The sequence below is a fragment of the Oryctolagus cuniculus genome, chromosome 20, assembly GCF_051225735.1.
Source record: "Oryctolagus cuniculus isolate XC-2025 breed Fujian yellow rabbit chromosome 20, ASM5122573v1, whole genome shotgun sequence".
Classification (NCBI taxonomy): Eukaryota; Metazoa; Chordata; class Mammalia; order Lagomorpha; family Leporidae; genus Oryctolagus; species Oryctolagus cuniculus.
The window spans coordinates 2,054,596-2,067,929 of record NC_142886.1 but is presented as its reverse complement, the minus strand read 5'-3'; the positions used below and the strand labels follow the sequence as shown (position 1 = coordinate 2,067,929).

At 39.6% G+C, this 13,334-nt stretch overlaps 1 long non-coding RNA gene across 1 annotated transcript; it reads right to left on the bottom strand.

Moving 5' to 3' along the window:
- Positions 1-8,426: 8,426 nt before the first annotated feature.
- LOC149120022 (uncharacterized) lies at positions 8,427-13,122 on the bottom strand. Its single transcript, XR_016226680.1, has 3 exons — positions 13,004-13,122; positions 10,359-10,506; positions 8,427-9,798 (listed from the first exon to the last, which is right to left on the bottom strand). It is a non-coding gene; the product is annotated as an uncharacterized LOC149120022 (long non-coding RNA).
- Between the last annotated feature and the right edge of the window lie 212 nt (positions 13,123-13,334).

Sequence of the window (13,334 nt, the reverse complement as noted above, 5' to 3'; positions counted from 1 at the left end):
AGCTGCTGCTGCAGAGCTGCCATCTCATATGAGCACTGATTCAGGCACTGGCTGCTCCACTTCTGATACAGCTCCTGGCTAATGTGATGGGAATGCAGAATAGGATGGCCCAAGTACTTGGGGTCCCACACCTGCATGCAAGATCCAGAAAAAGCTCCTGGCTCCTAGCTTTGGAGTGGCCTAGCTCCAACCATTGCAGCCAACTGGGGACTGAATCAGTGGATGGAAGATCTCTCTCTCTCTCTTACTTTGCATTTCAAATAAATAAATGAATATTTTAAAAAAAAAGAGAGAGAAGAAAATACTAATTGTAGAGCTGAGAAATGTATACTTGAACTTAAGAATTCAATAGAGGGGCTGGCACAGTGGTGTAGCAGATAAAGCCACCACCTAGAGTGCCAATTTGAAACCCAGATGCTTCACTTCTGATACAGCTCTCTGCTTTGGCCTGGGGAAGCTATAGAAGATGGCCTAAGTCCTTGGGCCCCTGCATCCATGTGGGAAGACCCAAAGGAAACTCCTGGCTCCTGGCATCAGATCAGCGCAGCTCCAGCCATGTGGCCAATTGGGGAGTGAACCAGTGGATAGAACACCTCTCTTCCTCTCTGCATCTCCTTCTCTCTCTGTGTAACTCTAACTTTCAAATAAACAAATAAATTTTCTTAAACATTCAATAGAAGGGCTCAATAGCAGACTTAATAAACAGAAAACAGGATCAGTATAACTGAAGATTGATCATTGGAAATTATTCAATGTGAGTAACAAAAAGAAATGAGAATGCAAAATAAAGGTAGCTTAAAAGACTAATAACAGGAGGCTAGCATTGTGGTGTAACAGGTTAAGCCACCACCTGTAGTGCCAACATCCCATATGGGTGTCAATTTTTGTCCTGGTTTCTCCACGTCCAACCAGCTCTCTGCTAATGTGCCTGGGAAAGCAGTCAAAGATGGGTCAAGTCCTTGGACCCTTTTGCCAATGTGGGAAATCCACATGAAGCTCCTGGCATTGCAGGATATATAAATATATATAAATAAATATATAAAATAAATATATTATATATAAGTATATAATATAATACAATATAAATATATTATATATAAGTATATATTGTATAAATATATATTATATAAAATATATATAAATACATAAAATAAATCTTTAAAAAAGATTCACAGCACACTATCACTTCAAACAGCTTACTCATTATCACTGTACCAGAAGGAAAAATGAGAGTGAAAATCACAGAAAATATATTAAAAGTCAACACTGTGGTATAGAGCATAATCCACTGCCTGCAATGCTGGTATCCCATATAGACACTGACTCATATCCTGGCTGCCCCCTTCTGATGCAGATCCTTACTGATGGCTTGTGAAAGTAGTGGTAGGATGGCCCAAGAGTTTGGGTCCCTACCATCCATGTGGGAGTCCTGGAAGAAGCTCTCATCTCCTGGCTTCAGCCTGGCTCAGTCCTGGCTAATGTGGTAACTTGGAAAGTGAACCAGCAAATGGAAGATATCTCTTTCTCTCTGTTACTCTTTCAAATAAAAAATAAAAAGGGGACTGGTACTGTGGCATAGTGGGTAAAGCCACTGCCTGCAGTGCCCACATCCCATATGGGTGCTGGTTCAAGTCCCAGCTGCTCCATTTCTGATTCAGCCCTCTGGTATGGCCTGGGAAAGCAGTAGAACATGGCCCAAGTCCGTGGGCCCCTGCACCCATGTGGGAGACCTGGAAGAAGCTCCTGGCTCCTGGATTTGGATTGGCATAGCTCCAGCCATTGCAGCCAATTGGGGAGTGAACCAGCAGTTGGAAGACCTCTCTCTCTTTCTCTTCTTCTTCTCTCTCTGTGTAATTCTGGCTTTCAAATAAATAAATAAATCTTTAAAAATAAGAAAACATATTAAAAGAAATAAGGGCAAAAAAATCCCAAAACTGGGAAGCAAACAGAATGCCATATTCAAGACTCCTAAAGTATATCAAATAAGATGAATCCAATGTGACCTACCTGCACTCAGACAAATCATAATCAAACTTCCATGAGTTAAAGACAAAGAGATTTTAGAAATAAGAAGCAGAAAGGCAATGTGTTAAATATAAGGGAATTCTATGAGGCTGGAAAAGAGCTGAAATTGTGGAAAAGTATAGGGGAAAAGCTTCAAGATTTTGGCAAAAGCAACACTTTTTTTGGAAAAGACCTGAAAAAGCATAGGCAACAAATACAAAACTAAACAAATGAGATGATATCAAACTAGGATGCTTCTGTATAGTAAAAGAAACAATTAACAGAGTTCAGAAACCACTGACAGAGTGAGAGAAAATACTTGCAAACTATTCACTTGTCAAGCAATCAATATTTAGAACACATAAGAAACTAAAAACAAACCTCAACAACAAAAGAACAACCCAATTGAAAAATGGGCAGAGGATCTAACCAGAAATTTTTCAAAAGAAGAAATATTAATGCCCAAAAATATATGAGAAAATTATCCATTTCAGCAGCCATCATGCAAATGCAAATTAAAAATAATGATTTATCACCTCATTCCAGTGGGAATTGCTATTTTCAAATACATGCCACAAATGCTGGTAAAGATATGAAGAAAAGGGAATCCTCATACACTGTTGACAGAAATACAGTTTAGTATAACCATTAAGGTGAACAGTAAAAGTTTCCTTTAAAAATCCAAAATACTTCTCTCTGGTGATCCAGTATTCTTCTTCTGTGTGTATGTCTGAGGAAATGAAATCAGCACATGTAGGATACCTGCACTCTGATGGTCACTGCACTGCAGCACTATTCACAGTAGCCAAGACATGAAATAAATTGATATGTCCATTAATAGGTGAATGGATAAAATAAATGGGCTATAGATATGCAGTGGAATATTATTCAGTCATAAGAAGAATAAAACCTTTTCATTTGCTACAAAATATATAGAACTGGTGATGGTTATGTTAAGTAAGATTACCCAGATACACAATGGCAAATACTGCAGGTTTTCTTTCATATATGTAAGTTTTTTTTAAAAAAAAAAGATCAGAAATTACAATGGTGACTACTAGAAATGGGAAAGGGTGGTTGAAGGAAGGGTGATAAAGGGCCATTGGATAATGGGTACCAAAATAGAGTTAAATCAGAATAACAGGAGCAAGTATTTAGTGCAGTAGTTAAGATGCCATTTGGGATGCCAATATTCTATATCAGAGTGCCTGAGTTTAAATCTAGGTTGTGAATTCAATTCTAGCTTCCTGATGATGTGCACCATGGGAGCACAAGTGGTTGAGTTTCTGTAACCACATGAGGGGACTGGATTGAGTTCTGGACTCCAGGCTCCAGATTGGCTCAGCCCTGACTGTTGTGAGCATCTGTGCTGTGAACCAGCAGGTAAAAGTTCTATGTGTGTCTCTCTTTCTACCTTTTAAATGAAATGAAAACATTTTAAAAAGAAACAATGAATTCTACTGCTCCACACTGAAAGGGTGACTATGGTTCAGAATAATATATTATAGATCCCAAGAGTACATGGTAAGCTCCAAGCATAAGGAAAGTTATAACAGTGACAACCACTGCTAAAGTTGATGACTGGATTAAGTTGGTCACGAATAAATCCCTACAGTTGCTCAAAAAACCCAATGTCAACATTAACTGAAGTATTTTTCAAAAAACACTATGGGCTGGGCTGGCCCCATGACTCACTAGGTTAATCCTCCACCTGCGACGCCGACATCCCATATGGGCACCGGGTTCTAGTCCCAGTTGCTCCTCTTCCAGTCCAGCTCTCTGCTGTGGCCTGGGAAGGCAGTAGAGGATGGCCCAAGTGCTTGGGCCCCTGTGCCCACATGGGAGACCAGGAGGAAGCACCTCGCTCCTGGCTTTGGATCAGCGCAGTGCCAGCCATAATGGCCATTTGGGGAGTGAACCAACAGAATGAAGACCTTTCTCTCTGTCTCTCTCACTGTCTATAACTCTACCTGTCAAATTAAAAAACAAACAAACAAAAAAACTATGGGCTAAAGAATGTCCTGATGATAAAAAATAAAGATCAAAGGATGTCTCAAAAATATGAGGCTGCTGAAGATGTAATCATGTAAATAGACTTTATTTATTCAAGAGGCATATGGCTGGCATTGTGGTGAAACAGGTTAAGCCACCAACTGTATATCCATATGAGTGTCAGTTCAAGTCCTGGCTGCATTCTTCTTTTTTTTTTTTTTAAGATTTATTTATTTATTTAAAGGAGTTACAGAGAGACACAGTGAGATCTTACATCTGCTGGTTCACTCCTTAAATGGCTACAACAGCCAAGGCAAGGCCAAAGCCAGGAACCTGGAACTACATCCAGGGCTCCCACATGGGTAGCAGGGGCCCAAGCACTCTGTTCTTCTGTCACTTTCCAAGTTGCATTAGCAGGGAGCTGGATCAGAATTAGTTTAACTAGGACATAAACTAGTGCTCATAAGGGATGCTGGCATTGCAGGTGGAAGCTGCTGTACCAAAATATGGATCCCCTGGCTGCTCCACTTCTGAGCCAGCTACTTACTAATGTGCTTGTGAAGGCAGTGAAAGATGACCCAAGTCCCCAGGTCACTGCCAAACGTGCATAGACACAGATAAAATTCCCATCTGCTGGTTCACTTCCCAAATCCCCATAGTGGTTAGAAACCAAGCTAGTAGCTATGAATTCAATCCAAGTCTCCTGCTTGGGAAGTAGGGACCCAATTACCTGAGCTGTCACTACTGCCCTTTAGAGTATGTAATAGCAGGGAGAATGAGTCAGAAGCTGGAGCTAGGTATGAAACCTAGGCATATTGATACGAAACATGGACATTAACTGCAAGGCCTAATGCCCACCACTAATTACATTTTTGAGAGAATTATTGTCATAAAAAATCCAAAATGAATATAATACTGGTAATTTAAGATTTAAAGGTTTTTATATCTATGGGCAAGAAACATGCCATAAGTGAACTTTTGCCTTTGAGGACAGCATATTTTGAAAACTCTTTATCAAGCAAGACCAGCATAGATAATAAAAAAGAAGTTCCAAAAGGAAGAGCAGAAAACTTGGAGAGCAATGGGCTGAGGTTCTACCAGGGGTTCAGGCCTCATTAAAAAAGGTTTCCCATTGTTAAAGAATATGCCACTGATCACCAAGAAGGAAAAATCCTGCAGATACTTCAGCAGTCTCATAGAAAAGGAATCACAAATTTCAGGGTTTGAGTGATTCATGGACACTTTTGGGGTCATGATAAACATCAAATTCTGCATATCTGCAAGATATGGTAAAAAATAGAAAGAGTTTTCATTCATTCTCACTTGCTGAGACTAGAAAGACCCTCCAGGGGAAAAAGCCTCCTTAACAAGACATCACAGTTAAAGCCCTGGAGAATCAGTGATGTCTAAGGTGATACCAAGTGATATGACAAATATGTCACTGCAGACTTCAGTGGGATGTGGGCTAAGAAAACATGTGAAGCAAAAGCTAAACATTGTACTGGGGCAACATTGTGGCACAGAGGGTTAAGCCACCACCTGCAATGCTGGCATCCCATATGGGTGCCGGCTGGAGTTCTAGCTGCTCCACTTCTGATCCTGCTACCTATTAATGTACCTGGGAAAACAGAAGATGTTGCATATTTCCCCTGCAACTCATGTGGAAGACCCAGATGGAGTTCCAGATGCCTGATTTCAGCCTGATCTAGCCCTGGCTGTTGTAGACATTTAGATTTATTTATTTCAAAGGTAGAGTGACAGAGAAGAGATCTTCCATCTCCTCACTACTCCACCAAATTGGTACAATAGTCACAGCTGCGCTAGGTCAAACCAAGAACCAGGAACTCTATAGTTCTCCTAAGTGAATGAGAGGGGCCCAACCACTTGAGTCATCTGTTGCCGCTTTCCTAGGTGCATTAACAAGGAGCTGGATTGGAAGTGGAGCAGCCAAGACTTAAACTTATTGGACAGTGGCCTTCCTTCTGGGGAGCCTAAGAGTATGCCAAGTTTTTGTAATACATCATTTGTAATATACTGGGTAAAATTCAGAACCACTGTGCATGTAAACAAATAGAAAATGTGACTCATACTTAAAGGGAAAAATCACTAGAAGCAAACCTAACTAAAACCATATGTTCCATGTAATAGACAAGATGATTATGACATTATAAATATTTTCAAGTATTTAAAGGAAATATAAATATGCTATGTTTTATTTAATTGTTAAATCTTTTTCTACTTTCATTTAGTTAAACAGCAAGATGACAAAGAGACAGAAGGAAATATCTTTCATCCAGGGGTTCACTCATCAATTTCCCACAAAAGTCATAGCCAGGCCAAATCTAGGAGCCTGCAACTCCACCTGGGTTTCTCATGTAGGGGGCAGAGACCGAAGCAATTGAGCCATTATACACTGCCTCCCAGGATGCATTAACAGGAAGCTGGATTGGAAGCAGAGTAGCCAGGACTGAACCCAGGCATCTGATACAGAATATGGGTGTCAAAAGTAATAGCTTAACCTGGTGCATGGCAACATCTGTTCATTATAACAATATGCCAAGCATTAAATGGGGACTATCAGTATAGAAAAAATTGGGAAAAAAATAGAGGAAATTCTAAAGTTGTAAAATACACTAACTAAAAGGAAATGTCTAAATAAAGATGTATTTTTATTTATTTAGAAATGCACAGTTACATAAAGAGGGAGAGAGAAGGGCAGAAGGAAAGAAACAGTGAGTGAGGGAGAGAAAGAGAGAGTAAGAGAGAGATCTTCCATCCACTAGTTTATTCCCCAAGTGGTCACAATCGCTGGGAGCTGGGACAGGCCAAAACTAGGAGCCTAGAACTCCATCAGGTTTTCCCATATGGGTTTTAGGGGTCCAAGCACTTGGACCATCTTCTACTGCCTTCCTGGGTACATTAGTAAGGAGCTAGATCAGAAGTGGAACAACCAGGACTTGAACCAGCACTCATATGGGATATCAACATTGCAGACAGTGGCCTAATCCATTGCACCATAAAGCCAGCCCCTGAAAGGAAATTTACTAATGTGCTTAATATAAGATGGAAAAGAGCAAAAGAAAGCATTGAAACTTTAAGAGATCCATTGATATTTTCAAGTCTCTATGAGAGGGAGAAGAGAAATGGAAAGAGATTTAATAATTAGTGTGGCAATTTAGAATGCAATCCAGCATCTCAGAACTGGATCTTAGGAAGACAGAGAAAGAAAGGATGGAGGGGAAAATATGTGTTTAGAAACAATGGTAAAACCTTCCAAATTTTTTGAAAGACCTCCATTTATAGATTCAAGTTGCTCAACAAATCCTAATCAGAAGGGATACAAGAAAACTATTCAAGACAAATCATAATCAAACCAATGTAATCTAAAGATGAAGAGAAGAGCTTGAAAGTGGCCAAAGGAAAAACGGCACATGGCACAGTGAGATATAACCAGGTATGCATAACAGCTAGTTCTCCTCACACACCACGACACCAACATCCAGTACCCAATCTGTCTCATAGAACTCACTGTCCCTAGAAACTAAGTCTTGTGTAAATTTCTGTTAACTCAAAGCAGGAGTGCTAAGCCAGCTGCACTGTGCAGGCAATGAAATGTCACTTGCTAAACAGACACCAAGAACTCCCACAAATAGCCACATAGTTGGATTTGGATGACACTTCACAAGTTCTCTGAGAATTCGGCAGCATTCACTAGTACAGTCGCTATGCTCATCTCACAGGTGGGCAAACTGATGTTATATGAATCAGTAGAAGGATGTCTCAGTGGCAGAACCAGAAAGTTGATTCACACCGCACACCTCCCAGCTCGTGCTACCTACCCCATAACCACCCTAGATTGACCACCACATTCAGGGAGCTGCTTCTACCTCTTGAATTCCTAGAAGCACACACTAGTCTCTGGAACTGCACAATCCTTTGACAAAGTAATCTTTTAAATCACAACGTTATTCTCTCCTCCGTCCTTGGCCCTGAGGACCCGATGTTATTTTCCCTCTGGAACAGGGCAGGTGAGCGGTCACACCTACAGGTGGTGGCGCTACCTGAGATCCGCCGCTGTTTCTGCATTCAGCACACGGGGAGCACCTACTCCCTTCCTAGCATCCCCCAAAGCCCACTGGGCCCCTCTTTCTCTCTTACTAACCTTCAAGAACACCGAAACCAACCGCAGAGCCTGTGGATCAGCACCAGTAGAGATACAAAGTCTGGAATCTGCAGAGGAAGATGGCGGAAGTGGGAGGGGCCGGGCTCAGTGACGTCATTGAGGGAGACTGCATTTCCCACCAGAGTGAGCATCAATTCATTAAGAGGAGCCCAGTGGGCTTTGGGGGATGCTACCAGAATTCACAGCCTGAGGCACTGTAGGAGTAATGGGAAAATAGATGATATTCATAAGTAAATTTGTATTTTAGTTCTGATATACATCTAGCAGTTAATAAATTTCTCATCCATTTCTTACAGATTCATTGCAAAGCATAAAAAACTCCATCATACTTCATTTTGTTAGGAAATAACAAATTTATATGATAATGCTTTAAAGTATTTGTTCTCATCCAGTAAACTAATTTGTGAGTCTTCATGGGAATATGTTACTAACTGGGAAACACTGCTTTAGGGTATCTAGTAAAATAAAAGTAGAGTCAGTGCTCCATAATTTTGTGCCAAATTAAACTCCAATATCTGACCACTATTTGCCCAGAAAACATTAAGTTTTATTTATGTATGTATTTGTCTATCATCTATATACCTGTCTATCAAATAATTTATTGTTTTTTTGGGAGGAGGGGTATAATGGATCCAAACTTTAGTTTTCTTTCCCTGGGTTATGCCACAATATAGGCAAGGAGTTTTGCACAGTGGAGTTTGGCACAATGGTTACTCAGAGCTCCCACTACACACTGAGTTTCCTCCTCAAACAGGAAAATTCTTGGCTTGAGTGATCAGATTTGAATATAGGCTTGAGTGGTAGATTAGAGGGTGGGGTAAAAGGAGTGCAAAATTTAGGGTGAATGTATGACAGGCTTGACTCTGGCACCAGACCTAACCTTGATTTTCTCTTTTTTATGTTGTATGCTCTGCCTTGTTCAAACTCCAATGTCCTCTCTGGTCCTGTAATTGTCCCTCAGTGATTCTATTCTGAAGATCCAGACAATTGAGCCCTGTTCTTCCCATAGTCCTCTTGCTTCAGACTGTGAAATTCTTAATCTCCTTCCCAGAGCCCTGGACCTCAGAGGTCCCTCTGAAACAGCTGTTGATGTGATATCTGCAGATGCTTACATATCTGGTGGTTGATAGGAAGTCCTGTATCCATGAAAACGGAGAATCAGTGTAAATTTGATTGTGTAGGGACCACATCTAATAATAAAAAGATAAGTAACTCAATCCATTTTTACCCCTAGAAAGGTAAAGACCCTAGAAAACACCCACTTGTTTTCAGCAGGATGTATTGACATTTTCATTGTACAAGTTCATATTTCTTTCATCAAAGTTACTCCTGAGCATTTTACTTTTGATTCTGTTCTAACCAAAATTGTTTCCTTATGTTCACTCTTGGATTGTTCATTTGTTATGGACAGAAATTAAATAGGTTTTTAAAATTAAAACTGGTATATTGATTTCATATCCTGTTACTTTCCTAAACTCACTTATTAACTTCAATACTTTTAATGAATATTATGACATTCTAAATGTAAGATCATACTATCTTTGAATAAAGACGACTCTACTTCTTCTTCTCCAATCCAGACACCATTACTGCAGCCAGATCATTCTGGTTAGATTCTCCTGTAAAATGATAAGCAAATGTGATAAGAGTGGATGCTTTATTTTATATTATCTACATAAACATATAGGATTTAATAATTAAGTATGTTGGCTGTGTGACTTTCCTATTTTCATTATAAGTTAAAGAATATTCATTTCAATTTCTAAGAGAAGAAAGTAGATAAGTATGCAGCTTTACTGCCTTTTATGCTTTGTATACTTTACTGCTACCATGTGCTTTTTTGTATGAATTTTAATTAAAAATTAAAAGAAGACACTTTTGCATTGATTATAAAGAATGTCTGCCAGCAATAAATTCCATCAGTTTTGTTAAGTTAGGTACACTTCTGATTTTGGAAGTCAGCTGTGTTGTATATGTGATTCTTCATTGATTTTTCTTTTTTTGACATTAAGTTATCCCAGTTCTTTCTCACCAGTATTCTTTCTTTTTTTTTTTTTAAACTGAAGGCAGGAATCTTATCCAATTTTTTATTTTTTAAATATTTTATTTATTTGAGAAGTAGAGTTACAGATAGAGGAGGAGACAAAGAGAGAGGGTTTCCACCCACTGGTTTACTCACCAAATGGCTGCAACAGCCAGAGCTGTGCTGATCCAAACCAAGGAGCCAGGAACCAGGAGCCAGGAGCTTTCTCTGGATCTCCCACAAGGGTGCATGGACCCAAGCTCTTGGGGCATCCTTTACTGCTTTCCCAGGCCATAGCAGAGAGCTGGATCACAAGAGGAGAAGGCAGGACACGAATCAGAGTCTATATGTGATGCCAGCACTGCAGGTGGAGGCTTAGCCTACTACACCTTAGTGCCAGCCCCATTGATCAGTATTATTTCTGCTGAAGAGTCAACTACTAATTATACTGGTGTCTTGCTTGAAAGGATCCTTTGGAAAATAAAAGAGGTTCATTTATTTCTCTCTTTGCTTTCAGTAGTTCCTTGTCACTAACTTTTGGCATCTTTGCTTTGAGTTGTCCGTAGATCTTTTTGTATTTACTGTATTTGAATTGCATTGAATTCCAAGTACTAGTGAAACTTCACTAATTATATGGCATTGGTTCTATTTCTAATGACTTTAAGTGGTGGGTTTTTAAATAATTTGGAGTTATTTTCTATTAGTTTTCAGGTATAGATATCTTGAGCTCTTCACACTGCCATTCTGTAAGATGCTCCAGGAATCGTGACTTTAAAGATTGCATCCTGAGCGATGGGTGAACCCTCCTTGAGATGATGAGAGATGCAGAGGGAACAGCAGAATGCAGTAAATCCACAATCTTGAATACCAAGTGACTAGACACAAATGAACCCAGACAGAGATCAGTGGAGAGAGCTAAGTATAGATGGTGAGAAATATTTTCAAGCCCAGTTGAAAGAGCTTGGCCGCTTTTTCCACTGGGCTCTTGAAGCATTTGGTAGTGCTGCAGAGCCCTTGATTATCATCATCATTTCCAGCTAATCATACTTGTCTCTCTGCCACACACTACAAGAGGCACACTGTATTTATTAGCATACTTTGGGATTGCTCTTTATCTCATGATCTCTTCTTTCTAGGATGCAAGTCAGTAAGTTTCTGTGGCTGCATCTCTGTGAGCCACTATTTCTTTCATTTCAACTCAGCACATCTCCCATTCCTTTCTGTGTGGTCCAGAGAGCTGGGACAATAAGACTAACCAGATTCAACTATGTTATTCAACATTTCAAAAATAATATCCTTTTCTCAATGGCTACACAGAAGAGAATGCATGAATATCTTATGAATGCTCCACCCAGAGTACATTATTTAATAAATACTGATATTTTCATGCTTTGTTTAGAAGTAATTAATTGACCAGTGCATTGGAAGCTGGAAATGTGAGAGCAGATAAGATGTTGAGAACCATGGTTTCAATACCTTTCATGGATCCACTCTATGATAGGAGATGTTGGTAATTCCAAAGCCATCTATCACTCTGTCCCAAGCCTCTTATTATTTTTTTTTAATCTTTTATTTAATGAATATAAATTTCCAAAGTATGACTCATGTGTTACAATGGCTTCCCCCCCCATACCGTCCCTCCCACCCACAACCCTCCCCTTTCCCACTCCCTCTCCCCTTCCATTCACATCAAGATTCATTTTTGATTATCTTAATATACAGAAGATCAGCTTAGTATACCTTAAGTAAGTATTTCAACAGTTTGCTCCCACACAGAAACATAAAGTGAAAAATAATAGATGATTTTTTTTAAATGATGATGAAATCAGATCAGACCTATTGTCATGTTTAATCCCAGTGAGAGTCAAGTTGGAAATTGATAATTTCTTTCTTTCTTTTTTTTTTTTTTTACAGAAGATCGGTTTAGTTTACATTAAGTAAAGATTTCAGTCGTTTGCACCCCCATAGAAACACAAAGTGAAATATACTGTTTGAGTACTCGTTATAGCATTAAGCCTCAGTGTACAGCACGTTAAGGACAGAGATCCTACATGAGGAGTAAGTGCACAGTGACTCCTGTTGTTGACTTTACCAATTGACACTCCTGTTTATGGCATCAGTAATCTCCCTATGCACCAGTTATGAGTTTCCAAGGCTATGGAAGCCCCTTGAGTTCTCCGACTCTTATCTTGTTTAGACACGGTCATAGTCAAAGTGGAGGTTCTCTCCTCCCTTCAGAGAAAGGCACCTCCCTCTTTGAAGACCTGTTCTTTCCACTGGGATCTCACTCACAGAGATCTTTTTGCCAGAGTGTCTTGGCTTTCCATGCCTGAAATACTCTCATGGCCAAGCCTCTTATTAGATTCAAAAGAAGCTCCAGTGAAAGATAAATAACCCAGATGTTATCTACTTGATGAGGACAGATTTTTAATTAGTAAAATAGCACTGTACTAGAAAATATGAAGATGTGAGAAGTGTTTACATAAATGATTTGGGATTTTAGAAAGACAATGAGAACTAAAAGATGAACCAGTGTCTTAGTAGAGTCAGGAATGTGCAAAATTAAAAAGTATGAAGGGTGTGGGTCCATGTAAAACCAACTTATGTTAACCATTGGGTCTGTATAGAAATGAGACTCCTGTGTTCCCATGAAGGCTATGAGCTTCTACAAGTTTCAATTTGCTCAGTTCAATGGGTGACAGTGTAACAGGTATAAAACAAGATAAGCCAACAATTTTTAGTACTTAAATTTAAAGCTGAGAAGCTAATAATTCAGAGTTGGACTCCTTGCTTCTACTTACCACTGTGCTTAGTCACAAATTTCCTTGCTGCCAATCTCAACTTCTTTTCCAGAGCAGGGAAACCTGGTCAGGTTAGATCTAACTCACTGTGCAGTCCAGCCACACCAGTCAAATGGAACCTGAAGGGGGGTATGAGAACGAAAAGAGGGACAAGGGCACAGAGAATGGAGCCAAGACAAATGAACTGATCAAGGTTCATTTATTTCAGCGTCTCAGAGATATTTATACATAACCAGCTGCAGCTCAAGGCAACACAGAAGTTAACAACATATGCAAGCAACTTATCAGGCTTTCTGCAACAGTCATAACATAGTTAATTTTAACAGAGTGC